This window comes from Lathyrus oleraceus, chromosome 2 (genome assembly GCF_024323335.1).
Source record: "Lathyrus oleraceus cultivar Zhongwan6 chromosome 2, CAAS_Psat_ZW6_1.0, whole genome shotgun sequence".
Taxonomy (NCBI): domain Eukaryota; kingdom Viridiplantae; phylum Streptophyta; class Magnoliopsida; order Fabales; family Fabaceae; genus Lathyrus; species Lathyrus oleraceus.
In genome coordinates, this window is record NC_066580.1 from 407,688,568 (window position 1) to 407,695,152 (window position 6,585).

The window sequence follows — 6,585 nt, forward strand, 5'->3', positions numbered from 1 at the left end:
ATGTGTTTCGATTATAGAGATTTGAATAAAGGCAGTCCGAAAGATGATTTCCCTCTGCCACACATTGATATGTTAGTAGACAATACTGCTAAATTCTAAGTCTTTTCGTTTATGGATTGATTTTCCGGATATAATCAGATCAAGATGGCACCCGAAGATATGGAGAAGACCATATTCATTACACCCTGGGGAACAATCTGTTATAGAGTGATGCCTTTCGGTCTAAAGAATGTTGGCGCAATTTACCAGAGAGTAATGACTACTCTTTTTCATGATATGATGCATAAAGAGATTGAAGTCTCTGTCGATGACATGATTGCTAAATTGATTGATGAAGAGGAGCATGTTGAGCATTTGTTAAAACTATTCTAGCGTATGAGGAAGTATAAACTCCGCTTGAATCCCAATAAATGGCACACATCTACCATTTACAGCTAGATTAACTTTCAAGTGCACAAACAACATGGCAGAATATGAAGCTTGTAATATGGGGCTTGAAGAGGCCATGAATCTCATAATTAAGTATTTGGATGTCTTCGGTGATTCAGCTTTGGTTGTGAATCAGATCAAAGGAGGATGGGAGACAAATCAACCCGATTTAATACCATATAGAGATTATGTGAGGAGGATTTCAACTTTCTTTATAAAGGTTGAATTTCATCATATCCTTCGAGATGAAAACCGGATGGCAGATGCTCTTGCAACATTGGCATCAATGATTATAGTGAAGTATTGGAATGAAGTTCCCAATTTGTCTGTGATGCGTCTTGATAGGCCAGCTCATGTGTTTGTTGTTGAAGAGATCAAAGACGAGAAGTTGTGGTATTACGACATCAAGTGTTTCCTCCAAAGTCAGACTTACCCGCCTGGGGCATCTTTGAAGGATAAGAAGACTTTGAGAAGATTAGCCGGTAATTTCTACTTGAATGGTGATATACTGTACAAGAGAAACTTCGACATGGTTTTGCTCAGATGCGTGGATAGACACGAAGCAGACTTGTTGATGACCGAAGTGCATGAAGGTTCCTTTGGTACTCATTCCAATGGACATGCAATGGCGAAGAAGATGTTGCGAGCAAGTTACTATTGGCAGACAATGGAATCTGACTGTTGCAAATTTATGAAGAAGTGCCACAAGTGTCAAATTTATACTGATAAGATTCATGTTCCTCTGACACTTTTGAATGTTATCTCTTCCCCATGGCCCTTCTCCATGTGGGGAATTGATATGATTGGAATGATTGAGTCCAAAGCTTCGAATGGACATCGTTTCATTTTAGTGACAATTGACTACTTCACAAAATGGGTTGAAGCGGCATATTTTGCAAATTTAACCAAGCAACTTGTTGTGAGGTTTATCAAGAATCAGATCATATGCCGTTATGGTGTGCCAAGTAAGATCATTACTGATAATGGATCGAACTTGAATAATAATATGGTGGAAGCTCTTTGCAAAGACTTCAAGATTGCACATCATAATTCTTCTCCCAACAGACCCAAAATGAATGGGGTTGTCGAAGCTGCGAATAAGAACATCAAGAAGATTATTCAGAAGATGGTTGTCACATACAAGGATTGGCATGAGATGCTCCCATTTGCTTTACATGGGTATCGTACATCTATCCGCACTTCAACAGGGGCAACCCCTTTCTCTCTCGTATATGGTATGGAAGCATTACTCCCCGTAGAGGTCGAGATTCCTTCATTACGTGCACTCATGGAAGCCAAGTTGAGTGAAGCTGAATGGTGTCAAACCAGGTTTGACCAGTTGATTTTAATTGAAGAGAAGAGATTGACTGTCATGTGTCATGGTCAATTATATCAGCAGAGAATGAAGAAAGCTTTTGATAAGAAGGTCAAACCTCGTGTATTCAGAGAAGGTGACCTTGTGCTCAAGAAGATTTTGACGTTCAAGCCAGATTCCAGAGAAAATGGACTCCCAATTATGAAGGCCCATATGTTGTTAAGAGAGCTTTTTCAGGCGGTGCCCTCATCCTTACAACTATGGATGGTGGAGAGTTCACTCGTCCAGTGAACGCAGATGCAATCAAGAAATATTTCGCCTAAAAAAGAAAAGAACAACTCGCTAAGTTGAAAACCCGAAAGGGCGACTTAGGCAAAAATGAGCGTCTCGGTGGATTGAAAACCCGAAAGGGCGATCCAGGCAAAAATTAGAGACATAAAACAAAAAGAATTTCTCGATAAGTAGAGTACCCCACCTTGGGGAAACTTATGCAAAAATTAGGAATTATGGCAAGTAACTGCATTCTGATGATCTTCAGTGATTTTGAAGACTTGTTTGAGCGCAAGGGTTGACATCAGTTCATCATCCCAGCAGCGGTCAAGAGCATAGTGAATATCAAGAGTTGGTAGAAGGATTAAGGATCGTTTGTATTCAATGTAACCCTTTTCCATGAAAATTACCATTTTCAACTTTTGTAAAATCTATGGAGTCTTGTCATTTACAGACTACCATCCTATTAAATAAAGTTGAGCCTTCATCCAAACTGTTTCTGTTCTTATTTACTTCAGCCAATAGTTTTAAATTTTATTATGATCATTTAGAAATTAAATTTTTAAATTAAAATCAAGTTTTCTTAAATATATAAAAGCAAATATTTCTTCAAAGCAAGTAAAAGGAATATCAACAGCATCTCAATGGATAGTAAGTCCTTAAGTGCGAAGCATTAGAGGTTCCCCAAGCAGTTAACCCTTCGGGTATCCCTAGACTTTGGTGTTGATTCATTTCCTCAATGGAATATCGTTATCCCCAGCTGATTTGGTTGATCCAGATACCCTGCGGCGTATTATTTTCCCCAACATATTTTTTGTACATCCCCAGCGGAGCTTGTACATCCCCAGTGGAGCTTCTCTCTCTATCCCCAACAAAGTTTCAGCCTTCCCCAGCGGAGTTTGTGCATCCCTAGCGAAGTTCGTATCTCCTCAGCAGGGATGATCTTCAGAGATTGGTTGATCTTCCCCAATAGATTGTATTTGCTCCCAGTCAGAGTTTCCTCCTAGTTTTTGAGCAGCGTTTGTTGATTATTTTTCTCTGTAGGGTTGTCTCCCATTTTTATGGTGTTGACCTAAAATTCCCCATAGATTGGATGTTCTATCCTCTGTAGATCTCCTTCATCTTCATCTAGGGTTAAGCCCTTGGGATGTTGATCTCTCTGTTCTCCGGCAGTTGTCTCCATATTTTGTGGATTGATCGAGGATTGTACCGGTGGTTCAATATCTTTGCGACACCTTTGTATCCTTTATGATCGTTCTGTCAGCATAATCATCATGTATACATACACATATACATTCATATAATTTCATGATTTTCATAGCCTGCATCTTCATGTTTGATTTGTTTGAGATCCTTATTCTCTGTTATGGCGGTACTTTATCCACATACCAAATATGGTGTCTGTCCTCCGTCAATTGTAGAGTGTCAGCCCCTTAAGTAGAAAGACTTTAACCTTTCTTTGTTTCCCCACTGAGTTTGTTTCCTCGTGGATTATTGTTATTTCAGTTTACTCTCTAGTAGATTTTCTGGATGGAATTACTCCCCTTGAGTTATATCCTCATTGGGTTGAGTCTTGATTGACCGTTTTCTTTCTAGCTCTTACCTAGATAGATATTTTGGTCCTCTAAGAGGCTATTACCCAGTAACTGGTAATATTCTTCTTAACTTGCAATTTGTTACTTCTTGCCCAATACCCAGCAAAAGTACCCTTTTTTCTGCTCAGTAGAGTCCCCTGGAAGTATATCCTTGATATGTTCATCTTAACCGATGACGAATATTTTTCCTTCCCCCGCGTGACTCTATCCTTGATATGTTCATTTTAACCAATGGCGGATATTCTCATCTCTTTGGTATTCTACCCAGTAAAAATGTAGTTGTAATCCCTATTTTGGTTCCTCAGAGAGTTAATCCTTGGTATGCTCATCCTAACCGATGACGGGTTTTCTTCTCCTTGTGGTCTTCTACTGATCGGAAAAATAGCAAGTGTACTATTTTTACCGATGTAGTAATAATGAGTTTTATTTCCAAGTATCGATCTCAAGGATTGCGTAGGAAATACTTATTTTAATTTGATTCTATCAGAACAAAAAGATAATGGTTTGGTTGTTTTGGAATTTAGAATAATAAACTCAAAAATAGTAAAAATAATCGATTAAGATAAAAGATGCTAGGGTGAGTGGTTGAGTTAATCGGTTATGAATTCAGTCAAGATTTCTTTAATACATATGAAACATTCAATCACCTAACCTCAGAATGTTCTTACTTAAGTCCTTAAGGAAGAAACTATTAAACTACCAATTCTTACTCAAATGTCCATTCAATTAATCATTGGTTTTAATCATACGAAATATCAAGGTTTACGGTGATTTACGAAAGTTACTAGTCCTAGATGATGCATTCATAAACCCAATTGTGTGAAAACCCTAACAATCACAGTCCTGTTATTGAAAGTCATAGATCAATTTGTATTTGTCTGATACAAAAGCATAATAACATCACACAATTGAATTGAAATACGTAACATAGTAATCAAGAAATCATTTGTTCGAATTCATAACATGCGATAACATCAGGACCACCCCCCTAACATCATGGGGTTTAGCCTCTCATAGTACTTAAAGAACTCATAATATAAAGATTAGACATTACAAAGAATTAGGAGAGTTTGATCTTCAATGGTGGATGCCCTTGAATCTCGCCGTCTTCAAATCCTTCGTATCCGCTATCTTCTCCAATGCAATGTTCTTCTTTCGTCTCTCAAAAAGTGCTTTCTTCTTTCCCTTCCAAGTCTTCTTATAGCTTCAGATGAATCTCTTCAAAGCAAAAGGTCCAAACTACCCTTAATGAGCATAATCGGTTCACAAAGCAAAAATTAGGTTTTCCAAGCTGCGTCCAATCAACACGGTTGTGTGGTGGCACACGGGTGGCCGTGTTGTTCTTCATAATTAATTATTTTCAGCACAAGCTACAGTGGCAACAACACGGGCCGTGTTCCTACACACGGGTGCCCGTGTTAATGCACTGTTTTAATCAACACGGCCGTGTGGTGGCACACGGGTGCCCGTGTTGATCTCTGTTTTTCTGCTCCCATTCTGTTCTGCCTGCTCAACAACACGGGCAGTGTTGTGGCACACGGGTGCCTGTGTTGACCTGCTGTTTCTTCATATTTTTGCCTTTCAGAGTGTCCATAACTTCACCATTCTTGCTTTTAAACCTGTGCAATGGCCTGTAACAATGACACTACCAAACGAAGCATAAACGAGATCTTTTTGACATAAACTTGTAAACGAATGCAATGTGATACCAAACCAATAAAACATGATAAATGACTCCAAAGTAACTGAAAACAAACATAAATCTTACCAAAGTGATGAAAATATGTCGGATTAACGGCGGGAATTCAATGGAAATGGTGACCGATCACAACCCCAAACTTGTCTCATTGCTTGTCCTCAAGTGATGTATTGAGTCCAAACAAAGGTCACCCCCGACTTCATTTTCCACAATGCAACCTAGTCTTTCACCATTTGTGTTCTTCCTTTCCAATCGAGTTTCAGGTCTCTCCGATTCAGGCAGTTTACCATATTTCCACATCAGAAACCTCTTCACCTGCAAGCTTTTCACACACTCACAATATCTCTCAGGGTTAGGTGTGTACACTCACAACACAGTATGCAATACCAAATTCTTAACTTTGAATACATTCTAATGTCACTACCACAGCAGATTCCACACACTTTTTGAGGTTTTTTTAGGTTGTAACGGGGCTTGGGTACGGTGGGATAAACAAAAAAAAATTGGATAACAAAGGGTTTTGAACTCGGTAGTCATGTTGTGTGATTTTTCTTTCTCTTTTTTTTTCGTGCATCACGTATACTCTGGGGGTTAATTTCACTTTTTTGACTCTTTTTCTACTCACATTTTCCGAGCATTTTATATCTGTTAGAGTCTTAGGTCTCGGCAAGTGCATTTTTCTCTTTTGTTTTTCTTTTCTTTTCTTTTCTTTTTTTTACTTTTTTTTTCTTTTAAAGAAAATACATACTATTTTTCTTTTTGTATGATCTCATATTATGCACTTGCCTTCTCTTTCAAGATTTCCACCCCAAACTTAGTCTTATTGCACATCTTGCAATTCACACAATCATACCGAGTTATGACACAAAAGGAAATGAATGATTAAAAGTTAACAGGGGGTTTATGATGAATAATGCTTTAAAAGTTAACATGGGGTTTACGATGAATAAAATGGCTAAGGCTCAACGGGGTTTACGAAGGGAAACATACATATAGGGGTGGCTAGAAAGGCCCTGGCTAAACAAACAACTTGCCTCAGTGTGTGTTGCCATGCTGTGACGTGTCAACAGGACATACGCAAAATCAGAGTGATAAAGTCATACCTGGCTGAACGCTCATGTTGATATTTCGTGTTTGGCTTTTTGTGATCTCACCATGTTGGTTAGCTTGCAAGGTCTGAAGTCTCCTCGTGTATGTGGTTCTTTTCTGATTTGGTCTTTCCATACCGCTCTCTTGGTCCGGTGTCCCCAAATTGTGTCTGACTTCTTTTCTCAAGG